Consider the following 17,055-nt stretch of genomic DNA (forward strand, 5'->3'; position numbering starts at 1 on the left):
AAGACTGCTACCAAAATATACTAATATATATATATATATATATATATATATATATATATATATATATATATATATATATATATATATATATATATATATATACTTATATATATATATATATATATATATATATATATATATATATATATATATATATATATATATTGTGACGGTGTAACCCCCCTTATATTTCTCCCACGCCTGCAGTAAGAGTCATGTCCACTTTACCCGAGCGTTCTCTACGTCGCAGGCATCGGTTTGGTATATGTGGGAGAAAGGAGTGTTCTCGGAGTGCCGAGAAATTTGTAAAAGAAGAGTCTTTTGGCCTGTGGTTTAGGCCCTTTAGGAAGCCAATATGGCGCTGGCTGTTCTGTTTTCCCGCCAAAACTGTGTGACGTCAGTGACACCAGATTGGTCGCCGACAGCGACGTGGCACAGGGAGCCAATGAAAACCTCCCGGGGCGAATATGACGTCACGAAGGAAGGGGGGTCCGGTCATCGCGCCACGCTGGCGCCATCAGTCTAAGACAGACGTCAAGGAGGTCGGACGTGCGCTGGGGGGTCCTGTCAGTTGGACAGTTTACCCCGTCTCCGGAGGACTTACGCATCACCCGTGGTCTGCCATCACCTGTGGGGTCTTCCTTCGTTCATGTGTTGGACCAGAGAAGGAATTGACAGAATATTGAGCAACAAGTGCTCCAGGAACAGGTGTTGTGCAAGAGTGGAGTCTGACATGATGCAGAGGCTCAGGAGAGTGATGCAGAGGATCAAGAGAGGGATGCAGAGGCTTTAGAGAGTGATGCAGAGGCTTACGAGAGTGATGCAGAGGATCAAGAGTGTGATGCAGAGGCTCGAGAGAGTTATGCAGAGGCCTCAAGAGAGGGATTCAAAAGCTTAAAAGAGTGATGCAGAGGCTGAAGAAGAGATTTGCAGAGGCTCAAGAGAGGGATGCAGAGGCTCAAGAGAGTGATGCAGAGGCTCAAGAGAGTGATGCAGAGGATCAAGAGAGGGATGCAGAGGCTTAAGAGAGTGATGCAGAGACCTCAAGAGAGTGATGCAGAGGCTCAAGAGAGTGATACAGAGGATCAAGAGAGGGATGCAGAAGCTGAAGAGAGTGATGCAGAGGCTTATGAGAGTGATGCAGAGGCTGAAGAGAGTGTTGCAGAGGCTTACGAGAGGGATGCAGAGGCTCAAGAGAGTGATGTAGAGGCTCAAGAGAGTGATGCAGAGGCTTAAGAGAGTGATGCAGAGGCTGAAGAGAGTGTTGCAGAGGCTCAAAAGAGGGATGCAGAGGCTCAAGAGAGTGATGCAGAGGCTCAAGAGAGTGATGAAGAGGCTCAAGAGAGTTATGCAGAGGCTTAAGAGAGGGAAGCAGAGGCTCAAGAGAGTGATGCAGAGGCTCAGGAGAGTGATGCAGAGGATCAAGAGAGTGATGCAGAGGCTTAAGAGAGTGATGCAGAGACCTCAAGAGAGTGATGCAGAGGCTCAAGAGAGGGATGTAGAGGCTCAAGAGAGTTATGCAGAGGCACAAGAGAGTGATGCAGAGGATCAAGAGAGTGATGCAGAGGCTCAAGAGAGTGATGCTGAGGATCAAGAGAGGGAAGCAGAAACTCAAGAGAGTGATGCAGAGGCTGAAGAGAGTGTTGCAGAGGCTGAAGAGAGGGATGCAGAGGCTCAAGAGAGTGATGCAGAGGCTGAAGAGGGTCATGCAGAGGCTGTAGAGAGTGACGCAGAGGCTTAAGAATGTGATGCAGAGGCTTAAGAGAGGGATGCAGAGGCTCAAGAAAGTGATGCAGAGGCTCTAGAGAGGGATGCAGAGGGTGAAGAGAGTGATGCAGAGGCTCAAGAGAGGGATGTAGAGGCTCAAGAGAGTTATGCAGAGGCTCAAGAGAGTGATGCAGAGGATCAAGAGAGTGATGCAGAGGCTCAAGAGAGTGATGCTGAGGATCAAGAGAGGGAAGCAGAATCTCAAGAGAGTGATGCAGAGGCTGAAGAGAGTGTTGCAGAGGCTGAAGAGAGGGATGCAGAGGCTCAAGAGAGTGATGCAGAGGCTCAAGGGAGTGATGCAGAGGCTCAAGAGAGTTATGCAGAGGATCAAGAGAGTGATGCAGAGGCATAAGATTGTGATGCAGATGATCAAGAGAGGGATGCAGAGGCTTATGAGAGTGATGCAGAGGCTGAAGAGAGTGTTGCAGAGGCTTAAGAGAGGGATGCAGTGGCTCAAGAGAGTGATGCAGAGGCTCAAGAGAGTGATGCAGAGGCTCAAGAGAGTGATGCAGAGGATTAAGAGAGGGATGCAGAGGCTTAAGAGAGTGATGCAGAGGCTTAAGTGAGGGATGCAGTGGCTCAAGAGAGTGATGCAGAGGCTTAAGAGAAGGATGCAGAGGCTCAAGAGAGTGATGCAGAGGCTCAAGAAAGGGATGCAGAGGCTTAAGAAAGTGATGCAGAGGCTCGAAAGAGGGATGCAGAGGCTTAAGAGGGTGACGCAGAGGCTCAAGAGAGAGACACTGAGGCTCAAGAAAGTGATGCAGAGGCTTAAGAAAGTGATGCAGAGGCTCAAAAGAGGGATACAGAGGCTTAAGAGGGTGATGCAGACGCTCAAGAGAGGGATTCAGAGGCTTAAGAGAGTGATGCAGAGATCTCAAGAGAGTGATGCAGAGGCTCAAGAGAGTGATGCAGAGGCTTAAGCCCAAACCCTATATCACATAGAGGAAAAGGGGATGATAAACGTCAAAATATTGCTATATTCGATGATTTTTAGTACGAAACAAAATGCAAGAAAACTTGCTTAAAATGCAATATTTTGCGAAATTCTGGGCTGCATCCCTCGCTTGAGCCTCTGCATCACTCCCAAGAGCCTCTGCATCCCTCTCTTGTGCCTCTTCATTCCTCACTTGAGCCTCTGCATCCCTCTCTTGAGCCTCTGCATCAATCTCTTGAACTCTTGCATCCCTCTCACGAGCCTCTGAATCCCTCACGTGAGCCTTTGCATCACTCTCTTAAGCCTCTGCATCCCTCTCTTGAGCCTCTGCGTCACTCTCAAGAGCCTCTGCATCCCTCACTTTTGCCTCTGCTTCCCTCACTCTAGCCTCTGCATCCCTCTCTTGATCCCCTGCATCCCTCTCTTGAGCCTTTGCATCCCTCTCTTGAGCCTCTGCATCCCTCTCCTAAGCCTCTGCATCACTCTCTTAACCTCTGCATCACTCTCGTAAGCTTCTGAATTACTCTGTTGAGCCTCTGCACCACTTTCTTGAGCCTCTCCATCACTCTCTTAAGCCTCTGCATCTCTCTCTTCCGCCTCTGCATCACTCTCTTGAGCCTCTGCATCACTCTCTTGAGCCTCTACATCCCTCTCTTGAGCCTCTGCATCCCTCTCTAAAGTCTCTGCATCACTTTCTTGAGCCTTTGCAACACTATCTTGAGCCTCTGCATCCCTCTCTTAAGCCTCTGCAACACTCTCTTCCGCCTCTGCATCACTCTCTTAAGCCTCTGCATCCCTCTCTTGAGCCTCTGCATCCCTCTCTTGAGCCTCTGCAACACTCTTCAGCCTCTGCATCACTCTTTTGAGCCTTTGCATCACTCTCTTGTGCCTCTACATCCCTCTCCTGAACCTCTGCATCCCTCTCTTGTGCCTCTGCATCCCACAATTGAGCCTCTGCATCCCTTTCTTGAACCCCTGGATCCCTCTCTTCAGCCTCTGCATCCCTCGCTTCAGCCTCTGCATCCCTCTTTTAATCCTCTGCATCACTCTCTTAAGCCTCTGCATCACTCTCTTATGCCTCTGAATCACTCTCTTGAGCCTCTGCATCCCTCTCTTGAACTCCTGCATCCCTCTCATGATCCTCGGCATCAATTCTTGAGCCTTTGCATCACTCTCTTCAGCCTCTGCATCCCTCTCTTAAGCCTCTGCATCACTCTCTTAAGCCTCTGCGTCACTCTCGTAAGCCTCTGAATCACTCTCTTGAGCCTCTGCTTCCTTCTCTTGATCCTCTGTATCACTCTCTTGAGCCTCTGCATCCCTCTCCTAAGCCTCTGCATCACTCTCTTAAGCCTCTGCATCACTCTCGTAAGCTTCTGAATTACTCTGTTGAGCCTCTGCACCACTTTCTTGAGCCTCTCCATCACTCTCTTAAGCCTCTGCAACACTCTCTTCCGCCTCTGCATCACTCTCTTAAGCCTCTGCATCCCTCTCTTGAGCCTCTGCATCCCTCTCTTGAGCCTCTGCAACACTCTTCAGCCTCTGCATCACTCTTTTGAGCCTTTGCATCACTCTCTTGAGCCTCTGCATCACTCTCTTAAGCCTCTGCATCCCTTTCTTTAGCCTCTGCATCACTCTCTTGAACTCCTGCATCCCTCTCATGAGCCTCTGCATCCCTCTCCTGAGCCTTTGCATCCCTCTCCTAAGCCTCTGCATCACTCTCTTAAGCCTCTGCATCACTCTCGTAAGCTCCTGAATTACTCTGTTGAGCCTCTGCACCACTTTCTTGAGCCTCTCCATCACTCTCTTAAGCCTCTGCAACACTCTCTTCCGCCTCTGCATCACTCTCTTAAGCCTCTGCATCCCTTTCTTTAGCCTCTGCATCACTCTCTTGAACTCCTGCATCCCTCTCATGAGCCTCTGCATCCCTCTCCTGAGCCTTTGCATCACTCTCTTAAGCCTCTGCATCCCTCTCTTGAGCCTCTTCGTCACTCTCAAGACCCTCTGCATCCCTCTCTCGTGCCTCTGCATCCCACAATTGAGCCTCTGCATCCCTCTCTTGAACCCCTGCATCCCTCTCTTCAGCCTCTGCATCCCTCGCTTCAGCCTCTGCATCCCTCTCTTAATCCTCTGCATCACTCTCTTAAGCCTCTGCATCACTCTCTTATGCCTCTGAATCACTCTCTTGAGCCTCTGCATCCCTCTCTTGAACTCCTGCATCCCTCTCATGATCCTCGGCATCAATTCTTGAGCCTTTGCATCACTCTCTTGAGCCTCTGCATCCCTCTCTTAAGCCTCTGCATCACTCTCTTAAGCCTCTGCGTCACTCTCGTAAGCCTCTGAATCACTCTCTTGAGCCTCTGCTTCCTTCTCTTGATCCTCTGTATCACTCTCTTGAACCTCTGCATCACTCTCTTGACCCTCTACATCACTCTCCTGAGCCTCTGCATCCCTCTCTTGATCCTCTGCATCACTCTCTTGAGCCTCTGCATCACTCTCATGAGCCTCTGCATCCCTCTCTTGAGCCTCTGCATCACTCTCTTGAGCCTCTTCATCCCTCTCTTGAGCCTCTGCAACACTCTCTTCAGCCTCTGCATCACTCTCGTAAGCCTCTGAATCACTCTCTTGAGCCTCTGCATCCCTCTCTTGAGCCTCTGCATCCTTTCGTAAGCCTCTGCATCACTCGCTTAAACCTCTGCATCACTCTCTACAGCCTATGCATCACCCTCTTCAGCCTCTGCATCACTCTCATATGCCTCTGCTTCCCTCTCTTGATCCTCAGCATCACTCTCTTGAGCCTCTGCATCACTCTCTTGAGCCTCTGCATCACTCTCTTGATCGTCTGCATCACTCTCTTGAGCCTCTGCATCACTCTCTTGAGCCTCTGCATCACTCTCTTGAGCCTCTGCATTATTCCTTTGAGCCTCTGCATCACTCTCTAAAGCCTCTGCATCCCTCTCTTGATCCTCTGCATCACTCTCTTGAGCCTCTGCCTCATTCTCTTGAGCCTCTGCATCCCTCTCTTATGCCTCAACATCATTATCTTGAGCCTCTGCATCACTCTCTTAAGCCTCTGCCTTTCTCTCTCTTGAGCCTCTGCATCACTCTCTTGAGCCTCTGCATCCCTCTCTGGATCCTCAGCATCCCTCTCTTGAGCCTTTTGCAGCACTCTCCTGAGCCTCTGCATCATTGTCTTGAGCTTCTGCATCCCTCTCTTTAGCCTCTACATCCCTCTCTTGAGCCTCTGCATCCCTTTCTTAAGCATCACTCTCTTGAGCCTCCGCATCACTCTCCTGAGCCTCTGCATCACTCTCGTGAGCCTCTGCATCTCTCTCTTGATCCTCAGCATCCCTCTCTTGAGCCTTTTGCAGCACTCTCCTGAGCCTCTGCATCATTCTCTTGAGCCTCTGCATCCCTCTCTTTAGCCTCTGCATCACTCTCTTGAGCCTGTGCAACACTCTCTTGAGCCTGTGCATCACTCTCTTTAGCCTCTACATCCCTCTCTTGAGCCTCTGCATCCCTTTCTTAAGCCTCTGCATCACTCGCTTGAGCCTCCGCATCACTCTCCTGAGACTCTGCATCACTCTCGTGAGCCTCTGCATCTCTCTCTTGATCCTCAGCATCCCTCTCTTGAGCCTTTTGCAGCACTCTCCTGAGCCTCTGCATCATTCTCTTGAGCCTCTGCATCCCTCTCCTTAGCCTCTGCATCACTCTCTTGAGCCTGTGCAACACTCTCTTTAGCCTCTACATCCCTCTCTTGAGCCTCTGCATCCCTTTCTTAAGCCTCTGCATCACTCTCTTGAGCCTCCGCATCACTCTCTTCAGCCTCTGTATCACTCTCATAAACCTCTGCATCCCTCTCTTGATCATCTGCATCACACTCTTAAGCCTCTGCATCACTCTTTTGATCCTCTTCATAACTCTCTTGAACCTCTGCATCACTCTCTTGAGCCTCTGCATCCCTCTCCTTAGCCTCTGCATCACTCTCTTGAGCCTGTGCAACACTCTCTTTAGCCTCTACATCCCTCTCTTGAGCCTCTGCATCCCTTTCTTAAGCCTCTGCATCACTCTCTTGAGCCTCCGCATCACTCTTCTGAGCCTCTGCATCACTCTCGTGAGCCTCAGCATGCCTCTGTTAAGCCTCTGCAACACTCTCTTCAGCCTCTGTTTCACTCTCATAAACCTCTGCATCCCTCTCTTGATCATCTGCATCACACTCTTAAGCCTCTGCATCACTCTTTTGATCCTCTTCATAACTCTCTTGAACCTCTGCATCACTCTCTTGAGCCTCTGCATCACTCTCTTGAGCCTCTGCAACACTCTCTTCAGCCTCTGCATCACTCTCTTAAGCCTCTGCTTCCCTCTCTTGATCCTCTGCATCACTCTCTTGAGCCTCTGCATCACTCTCTTGATCCTCTGCATCACTCTCTTGAGCCTCTGCATAACTCTCTTGAGCCTCTACAACACTCTCTTTAGACTCTACATCACTCTCTTGAGCCTCTGCATCACTCTCTCTAGTTCTCTGCATCACTCTCTTAAGCCTCTGAATCCCTCTCTTGAGCCTCTGCATCACCTTCTTAAGCCTCTGCATCCCTCTTTTGAACCTTTGCATCACTTTCGTAAGCCTCTGCATCCCTTTCTTGAGCCTCTGTATCTCTCTCTTGAGCCTCTGCATCACCCTCTGAAGCCTCTGCATCCCTCTTTTGAGCCTCTGCATCACTTTCTTAAGCCTCTGCATCCCTTTCTTGAGCCTCTGCATCACTCTCTTGAGCCTCTGCATCCCTCTCTTAAGCCTCCGCATCATTCTCTTGAGCCTCTGTATCCCTCTCTTAAGCCTCTGCATCACTCTCTTAAGCCTCTGCATCCCTCTCTTAAGCCTCTGCATCACTCTCTTGAGCCTCTGCATCCCTCTCTTAAGCCTCTGCAACACACTCTTCAGCCTCTGCATCACTCTCATAAGCCTCAGTAATCAGCCGCTCTCAGTAATTTGGATATTTTGAAAAGTGCAGGGAGGGTTTGGGCAAAATGTGATCCATCGTCGCTCTCAGTAAATGGCATTTTTTCGGAATAAAAAGTCGTAATTTCAAACTGCGAATACGTGCAGACAGCCAGAATTTGGCTCCAAAATATAGCTTAAGGGTCGATTTTGGGAAGTTTGGGATATTTTGAAACTGCAGGGGGGTTTTGTCAAAATGTGACCCATCGCCGCTCTCAGTAATTGGATATTGTCGGTATAAAATGAAAATATTTCAAACTGCATATACGTGCAGAGAACCCGATTTTGCCTCCAAAATATGTCTCAAGCGTCGAATTGGGGATGTTTGGAATATTTTGAAAACTGCAGGGAAGGGGGGCAAAATATGACCCATCGCTGCTCTCAGTAATTTGCATATTTTCGATATAAAATGTCGTAATTTCAACCTGCGAATATGTGCAGAGAGCCAGAATTTGGCTCCAAAATATGGCTCAAGGGTCGAATTTGGGATGTTGGGGATATTTTGAAAACTTCAAGGAGGGTCTGGGCAAAATATGACCCTTCGCTGCTTTCAGTAATTTGCATATTTTCAGTATAAAAAGTCGTAATTTCAAACTGCGAACACGTGCAGAGAGCCAGAATTTGGCTCCAAAATAACTCCTAAGGGTCGAATTTGAGATGTTTGGGATATTTTGAAAACTGCAGGGAGGGTTTGGGCAAAATGTGATCCATCGCCGCTCTCAGTAATTAGCATATTTTTTGTATATGGATTTTGGATTTACAGTCTCCGAGGTGTAGTGGTAAGACACTCGCCTGGCGTTCCGCTAGCGCTATGTCATTGGTTCGTATCCTGGCCGGGGAGGATTTACTGGGCGCAATTCCTTAACTGTAGCCTTTGTTTAACGCAACAGTAAAATGTGTACTTGGATGAAAAAACGATTCTTCGCGGCGGGGGATCGTATTCCAGGAACCTGCACGAAACGCTACGCGTACTAGTGGCTGTAATAGAATGTAACAACTCTTGTATATATCTCAAAAAAAAAATATATATATATATATATAAAAATCGTAATTTCAAACTGCGAATACGTGCAGAGAGCCAGAATTTGGCTCCAAAATATGGCTGAAGGGTCGAAATTGGGATGTTTGGGATATTTTGAAAACTGCAGGGAGGGTTTGGGCAAAATGTGATTCATCGCCACTTTCAATAATTGGCATATTTTCGGTATAAAAATTTGTAATTTCAAACTGCAAATACGTGCAGTAAGCCAGAATTTGGCTCCAAAATATGGCTCAAGGTTCGAATTTGGGATGTTTGGGATATTTTGCAAACTGCAGGGGGGGTTTGGGCAAAATGTGACCCATCGCTGCTTTCAGTAATTGGCATATTTTCGGTATAAAATGAAACAATTTCAAACTGCGAATACATGCAGAAAGCCAGAATTTGGCTCCAAAATATTGCTCAAGCATGGAATTTAGGATGTTTGGGATATTTTGAAAACTGCTGGAAGGGTTTGGGCAAAATGTGATCAATTGCCGCTTTCAGTAATTGTCATATTTTCGGTATAAAAAGTCGTAATTTCAAACTGCGAATACGTGCAGAAAGACAGAATTTGGTTCCAAAATATAGCTCAAGGGTCGAATTTTAGATGTTTGGGATATTTTGCAAACTGCAGGGGGGTTCGGGCAAAATGTGACCCATCGCTGCTTTCAGTAATTGGCATATTTTCAGTATAAAAAATCATAATTTTAGACTGCGAATACGTGCAGAGAGCCAGAATTTGGCTTCAAAATAATTCTTATGGGTCGAATTTGGGATGTTTGGGATATTTTGAAAACTGCAGGGAGGGTTTGGGGGAAATGTGATCCATCGCCGCTTTCAGTAATTGGCATATTTTCGGTATAAAAGTCGTAATTTCAAACTGCGAATACGGGCAGAGAGCCAGAATTTGGCTCTAAAATATGGCTCAAGCGTCAAATTTGTTATTTTTGGGATATTTTGAAAACTGCAGGGAGGGTTTGGGCAGAATGTGTTCCATCGCCACATTCAGTAATTGGTATATTTTCGGTATAAAAATTCGTAATTTCAAACTGCGAATACGTGCAGAGAGCCAGAATTTGGCTTCAAAATATGGCTCAAGGGTCGATTTTTCGATGTTTTGGATATTTTGAAAAGTGCAGGGAGGGTTTGGGCAAAATGTGATCCATCGCCGCTCTCAGTAAATGGCATTTTTTCGTAATAAAATGTCGTAATTTCAAACTGCGAATACGTACAGACAGCCAGAATTTGGCTCGAAAATATAGCTTAAGGGTCGAATTTGGGAAGTTTGGGATATTTTGAAACTGCAGGGGGGCTTTGGCAAAATGTGCCCCATCGATGCTCTCAGTAATTGGCATATTGTCGGTATAAAATTAAATTATTTCAAACTGCGAATACGTGCAGAGAACCCGATTTTGGCTCCAAAATATGTCTCAAGCGTCGAATTTGGGATGTTTAGGATATTTTGAAAACTGCAGGGGGGGGGGGTGGTCGTGGCAAAATATGACCCATCGCTGCTTTCAGTAATTTGCATATTTTCGGTATAAAATGTCGCAATTTCAACCTGCAAATATGTGCAGAGAGCCAGAATTTGGCTTCAAAATATGGCTCAAGGGTCGAATTTGGGATGTTGGGGATATTTTGAAAACTGCAGGGAGGGTTTGGGCAAAATACGACCCATCGCTGCTTTCAGTAATTGGCATATTTTCAGTATAAAATGTCGTAATTTTAGACTGCGAATACGTGCAGAGAGCCAGAATTTGGCTCCAAAATAATTCTTATGGGTCGATTTTGGGATGTTTGGGATATTTTGAAAACTGCAGGGAGGGTTTGGGCAGAATGTGATCCATCGCTGCTTTCAGTAATTGGCATATTTTCGGTATAAAAATTCGTAATTTCAAACTGCGAATACGTTCAGAGAACCAGAATTTGGCTCAAAAAAAAGGTTCAAACGGCAAATTTGTTATGTTTGGGATATTTTGAAAACTGCAGGGAGGGTTTGGGCAGAATGTAATCCATCGCTGCTTTCAGTTATTAGCATATTTTCGATATAAAAAGTCATAATTTCAAATTGCGAATACGTGCAGAGAGCCAGAATTTGGCTTAAAAATTAGGCTCAAAGGTCGAATTTAGGATCTTTGGGATATTTTGAAAACTGCAGGGAGTGTTTGGGCAAAATATGACCCATCGCTGCTTTCAGTAATTGGCATATTTTCAGTATAAAATGTCGTAATTTTAGACTGCGAATACGTGCAGAGAGCCAGAATTTGGCTCCAAAATAATTCTTATGGGTCGAATTTGGGATGTTTGGGATATTTTGAAAACTGCAGGGAGGGTTTGGGCAAAATGTGATTCATCGCCACTTTCAGTAATTGGCATATTTTCGGTATAAAAATTTGTAATTTCAAACTGCGAATACGTGCAGTAAGCCAGAATTTGGCTCCAAAATATGGCTCAAGGTTCGAATTTGGGATGTTTGGGATATTTTGCAAACTGCAGGGGGGGTTTGGGCAAAATGTGACCCATCGCTGCTTTCAGTAATTGGCATATTTTCGGTATAAAATGAAACAATTTCAAACTGCGAATACATGCAGAAAGCCAGAATTTGGCTCCAAAATATTGCTCAAGCATGGAATTTAGGATGTTTGGGATATTTTGAAAACTGCTGGAAGGGTTTGGGCAAAATGTGATCAATTGCCGCTTTCAGTAATTGTCATATTTTCGGTATAAAAAGTCGTAATTTCAAACTGCGAATACGTGCAGAAAGCCAGAATTTGGTTCCAAAATATAGCTCAAGGGTCGAATTTTAGATGTTTGGGATATTTTGCAAACTGCAGGGGGGTTCGGGCAAAATGTGACCCATCGCTGCTTTCAGTAATTGGCATATTTTCAGTATAAAAAAATCATAATTTTAGACTGCGAATACGTGCAGAGAGCCAGAATTTGGCTTCAAAATAATTCTTATGGGTCGAATTTGGGATGTTTGGGATATTTTGAAAACTGCAGGGAAGGTTTGGGCAAAATGTGATCCATCGCCGCTCTCAGTAATTGGCATATTTTCGATATAAAAAGTCGTATTTTTAAATTGCGAATACGTGCAGAGAGCCAGAATTTGGCTCCAAAATATGACTCAAGCGTCGAATTTGGGATGTTTGGGATATTTTGAAAACTGCAGGGAGGGTTTGGGGAAAATGTGATCCATCACCGCTTTCAGTAATTGGCATATTTTCGGTATAAAAAGTCGTAATTTCAAACTGCGAATACGGGCAGAGAGCCAGAATTTGGCTCTAAAATATGGCTCAAGCGTCAAATTTGTTATTTTTGGGATATTTTGAAAACTGCAGGGAGGGTTTGGGCAGAATGTTTTCCATCGCCATATTCAGTAATTGGTATATTTTCGGTATAAAAATTCGTAATTTCAAACTGCGAATACGTGCAGAGAGCCAGAATTTGGCTTCAAAATATGGCTCAAGGGTCGATTTTTCGATGTTTTGGATATTTTGAAAAGTGCAGGGAGGGTTTGTGCAAAATGTGATCCATCGCTGCTCTCAGTAAATGGCATTTTTTCGTAATAAAATGTCGTAATTTCAAACTGCGAATACGTGCAGACAGCCAGAATTTGGCTCGAAAATATAGCTTAAGGGTCGAATTTGGGATGTTTGGGATATTTTGAAACTGCAGGGGGGTTTTGGCAAAATGTGGCCCATCGATGCTCTCAGTAATTGGCATATTGTCGGTATAAAATTAAATTATTTCAAACTGCGAATACGTGCAGAGAACCCGATTTTGGCTCCAAAATATGTCTCAAGCGTCGAATTTGGGATGTTTAGGATATTTTGAAAACTGCAGGGGGGGGGGTGGTCTGGGCAAAATATGACCCATCGCTGCTTTCAGTAATTTGCATATTTTCGGTATAAAATGTCGCAATTTCAACCTGCAAATATGTGCAGAGAGCCAGAATTTGGCTTCAAAATATGGCTCAAGGGTCGAATTTGGGATGTTGGGGATATTTTGAAAACTGCAGGGAGGGTTTGGGCAAAATATGACCCATCGCTGCTTTCAGTAATTGGCATATTTTCAGTATAAAATGTCGTAATTTTAGACTGCGAATACGTGCAGAGAGCCAGAATTTGGCTCCAAAATAATTCTTATGGGTCGATTTTGGGATGTTTGGGATATTTTGAAAACTGCAGGGAGGGTTTGGGCAGAATGTGATCCATCGCTGCTTTCAGTAATTGGCATATTTTCGGTATAAAAATTCATAATTTCAAACTGCGAATACGTGCAGAGAACCAGAATTTGGCTCAAAAAAATGGCTCAAACGGCAAATTTGTTATGTTTGGGATATTTTGAAAACTGTAGGGAGGGTTTGGGCAGAATGTAATCCATCGCTGCTTTCAGTAATTAGCATATTTTCGATATAAAAAGTCATAATTTCAAATTGCGAATACGTGCAGAGAGCCAGAATTTGGCTTAAAAATTAGGCTCAAAGGTCGAATTTAGGATCTTTGGGATATTTTGAAAACTGCAGGGAGGGATAAGGCAAAATGTGGTCCATCGTCGCTCTCAGAAATTGGCATATTTTTGGTATAAAAAGTCGTCATTTCAAACTGGGAATACGTGCAGAGAGCCAGAATTTGGCTCCAAAATATAGCTCAAGGGTCGAACTTAGGATGTTTGGGATATTTTGAAAACTGCAGGGGGGTTTGGGCAAAATGTGACCTTTCGCTGCTTTCAATAATTGGCATATTTTCAATATCCCAAACATCCCAAATTCGACCTATAAGAATTATTTTGGAGCAAAATTCTGGCTCTCTGCGCGTATTCGCAGTCTAAAATTACGACTTTTTATACTGAAAATATGCCAATTACTGAAAGGAGCGATGGGTCACATTTTGCCCAACCCGCCCTGCAGTTTGCAAAATATCCTAAACATTCTAAATTCGACCTTTGAGTCTAATTTTGGAGCAAAATTCTGGCTCTCTGCACGTATTCGCAGTTTGAAATTACGACTTTTTATACATAAAATATGCTAATTACTAAAGGCGGCGATGGATCACATTTTGCCCAAACCCTCCCTGCAGTTTTCAAAATATCCCAAACATCCCAAATTCGACCCTTGAGCCTAATTTTGGAGCCAAATTCTGACTCTCTGCACGTATTCGCAGTTTGAAATTACGTCTTTTTATGCTGAAAATATGCCAATTACCGAAAGCAGCGAAAGGTCACATTTTGCCCAAACCCCCCTGCAATTTTCAAAATATCCCAAATATCCCAAATTCGACCCTTGAGCTATATTTTGGAGCCAAATTCTGGCTCTCTGCACGTATTCCCAGTTTGAAATGATGACTTTTTATACCAAAAATATGCCAATTACTGAGAGCGACGATGGACCACATTTTGCATAATCCCTCCCTGCAGTTTTCAAAATAACCTAAACATCCTAAATTCGACCTTTGAGCCTAATTTTGGTGCCACATTCTGGCTCTCTGCACGTATTCGCAGTTTGTAATTACGAATTTTTATACCGAAAATATGCCAATTACTGAAAGTATCGATGGATCACATTTTGCCCAAACCTTCCCTGCAGTTTTCAAAATATCCCAAACACCCCAAATTCGAACCTTGAGCCATATTTTGGAACTAAATTCTGGCTTTCTGCACGTATTCGCAGTTTGAAATTACGAATTTTTATACCGAAAATATGCCAATTACTGAAAGCGGCGATGGATCACATTTTGCCCAAACCTTCCCTGCAGTTTTCAAAATATCCCAAACATCCCAAATTCGACCCATAAGATTTATTTTGGAGCCAAATTCTGGCTCTCTGCACGTATTCGCAGTTTGAAATTACGACTTTTTATACTGAAAATATGCTAATTACTTAGACCGGCGATGGATCACATTTTGCCCAAACCCTCCCTGCAGTTTTCAAAATATCCCAAACACCCCAAATTCGACCCTTGAGCCTAATTTTGGAGCCAAATTCTGAATCTCTTCACGTATTCGCAGTTTGAAATTACGTCTTTTTATACTGAAAATATGCCAATAACTGAGAGCAGCGAAAGGTCACATTTTGCCCAAACCCCCCTGCAGTTTTCAAAATATATTAAATATCCCAAATTCGACCCTTGAGCTATATTTTGGAGCCAAATTCTGGCTCACTGCACGTATTCCCAGTTTGAAATGACGACTTTTTATACCAAAAATATGCCAATTACTGAGAGCGACGATGGACCACATTTTGCCTAATCCCTCCCTGCAGTTTTCAAAATAACCTAAACATCCTAAATTCAACCTTTGAGCCTAATTTTGGAGCCACATTCTGGCTCTCTGCACGTATTCGCAGTTTGAAATTACGACTTTTTATACCGAAAATATGCTAATTACTTAGAGCTGCGATGAATCACATTTTGCCCAAGCCCTCCCTGCAGTTTTCAAAATATCCCAAACATCCCAAATTCGACCCATAAGAATTATTTTGAACACAAATTCTGGCTTTCTGCACGTATTCGCAGTTTGAAATTGCGACTTATTATAACGAAAATATGACAATTACTGAAAGCGGCGATTGATCACATTTTGCCCAAACCCTTCCTGCAGTTTGCAATATATCCAAAACATCCCAAATTCTACCCTTGTGCTATATTTTGGAGATAAATTCAGGCTCTCTGCACGTATTTCCAGTTTGAAATGACGACTTTTTATACCAAAAATATGCCAATTACTGAGAGCGACGATGGACCACATTTTGCCTAATCCCTCCCTGTAGTTTTCAAAATATCCCAAACATCCCAAATCCGACGCTTGAGACATATTTTGGAGCCAAATTCGGGATCTCTGCACGTATTTGCAGTTTGAATTTATTTCATTTTATACCGACAATATGCCAATTACTGAGAGCGGCGATTGGTCACATTTTGCCAAAACCCCCCCTGCAGTTTTCAAAATATCCTAAACATCCCAAGCTCGAACCTTGAGCCATATTTTGGAGCCAAATTCTGGCTTTCTGCACGTATTCGCAGTTTGAAATTACGAATTTTTATACCGAAAATATGCCAATTACTTAAAGCGGCGATGGATCCCATTTTGCCCAAACAATCCCTGCAGTTTTCAAAATATCCCAAACATTCCAAATTTGACCCTTCAGACATATTTTGGAGCGAAATTCTGGCTCTCTGCACGTATTCGCAGTTTGAAATTACGACTTTTTATATTTTTTTTTTTTTTTTTTTTTGGAGATATATACAAGAGTTGTTACATTCTATTACAGCCACTAGTACGCGTAGCGTTTCGGGCAGGTCCCTGGAATACGATCCCCTGCCGCGAAGAATCGTTTTTTCATCCAAGTACACATTTTAATGTTGAGTTAAACAGAGGCTACAGTTAAGGAATTGCGCCCAGTAAATCCTCCCCGGCCAGGATACGAACTAATGACATAACGGTAGCGGAACGCCAGGCGAGTGTCTTACCACTACACCACAGAGACTGTAAATCCAAAATCCATATACAAAAAATATGCTAATTACTGAGAGCGGCGATGGATCACATTTTGCCCAAAACCTCCCTGCAGTTTTCAAAATATCCTAAACATCTCAAGTTCGACCCTTAAAAATTATTTTGGAGCCAAATTCTGGCTCTCTGCACGTATTCGCAGGTTGAAATTACGACATTTTATATCGAGAATATGCAAATTACTGAAAGCAGCGATGGGTCATATTTCGCCCCCCTCCACCCCTGAAGTTTTTTTAATATCCCAAACATCCCCAATTCGACGCTTGAGACATATTTTGGAGCCAAAATCGGGTTCTCTGCACGTATTCGCAGTTTGAAATATTTTCATTTTATACCGACAATATGCAAATTACTGAAAGCGGCGATGGGTCACATTTTGCCAAAACCCCCCTGCAGTTTCAAAATATCCCAAACTTCCCAAATTCGACCCTTAAGCTATATTTTGGAGCCACATTCTGGCTGTCTGCACGTATTCGCAGTTTGAAATTACGAATTTTTATTCCGAAAAAATGCCATTTACTGAGAGCGGCGATGGATCACATTTTGCCCAATCCCTCCCTGCACTTTTCAAATGCATCCCTCTCTTCAGCCTCTGCATCACTCTCTTCAGCCTCTTCATCCCTCTCTTCAGCCTCTGCATTACTCTCTTCAGCCTCTGCATCACCCTCTTAAGCTTCTGCATCACTCTCTTTAGCCTCTCCATCACTCTCATAAGCCTATGCATCCCTCTCTTGATCATCTGCATCACTCTCTTAAGCCTCTGAAACACTCTCTTTAGCCTCTGCATCACTCTCTTAATCCTCTGCATCCCTCTCCTGATCCTCTGCA

The sequence above is a fragment of the Procambarus clarkii genome, chromosome 69, assembly GCF_040958095.1.
Source record: "Procambarus clarkii isolate CNS0578487 chromosome 69, FALCON_Pclarkii_2.0, whole genome shotgun sequence".
In the NCBI taxonomy this organism is placed as follows: domain Eukaryota; kingdom Metazoa; phylum Arthropoda; class Malacostraca; order Decapoda; family Cambaridae; genus Procambarus; species Procambarus clarkii.